The sequence below is a fragment of the Penaeus monodon genome, chromosome 31 (genome assembly GCF_015228065.2).
Source record: "Penaeus monodon isolate SGIC_2016 chromosome 31, NSTDA_Pmon_1, whole genome shotgun sequence".
NCBI classification, from domain to species: Eukaryota; Metazoa; Arthropoda; class Malacostraca; order Decapoda; family Penaeidae; genus Penaeus; species Penaeus monodon.
Window position 1 is genome coordinate 11,601,627 of NC_051416.1, and position 601 is coordinate 11,602,227.

General features: G+C 46.9%; 1 protein-coding gene across 1 annotated transcript in view; it reads left to right on the forward strand.

The window, feature by feature from the left end:
• Positions 1 to 601, forward strand: part of LOC119593033 (tyrosine-protein phosphatase non-receptor type 4-like) — a gene marked incomplete at its 5' end in the record, with an annotated part of 330,438 nt that overhangs the window by 240,751 nt on the left and 89,086 nt on the right.

Sequence of the window (601 nt, forward strand, 5' to 3'; positions counted from 1 at the left end):
ATTGTTTGTTTGGCGATCCAGACGTATTTTTATGAAAAAGGCAGGGTTCTGTTTCTGATAGTTTTATTTGACAAAGGTTGTGATTTCCTGAGTCATTAATTTTCGCTCATTTTATTAATTTTTAAAAAATCTACTGGGAACTGATTTACCTATTTATATTTTAACAAGACCACCATTTTTCCCAGGGTCAAGTTTATGATTTTTTAAAATCGTTTCACTTCACAATGATTCTGGTCTTTCTCGGGGTCCAGTATATATTTTTACTCCAATTTACGACTTTTGATTCTAGAAAGATCACATTTTCTGAGGTCGAACGTTCATCATTCTTTCCGTCCAGAAGCGCGCGGAAGATGAATGGCAGACTGTCGTTGCTGCTGCGGGCGTGGGCGTGAGAGCGTGTGTCGGGTAACGGGGCGGGCGGCAGGGTCTTCGGGCGTGATGGTGCATTGTCGGGGGCGGGTGGGGGGGGGGAGAGTAAATAGGGGGTTGTGGTTTGTTTATGGGAGGGGGTAAGGGGAGGGGGAAAGGTGGGGGTGGAGAGGAAGAAGGGGGAAGTGGGAGGGTGGAGAGGAGGAGGGGTAGTTACGGGAGGAGGAGAGGG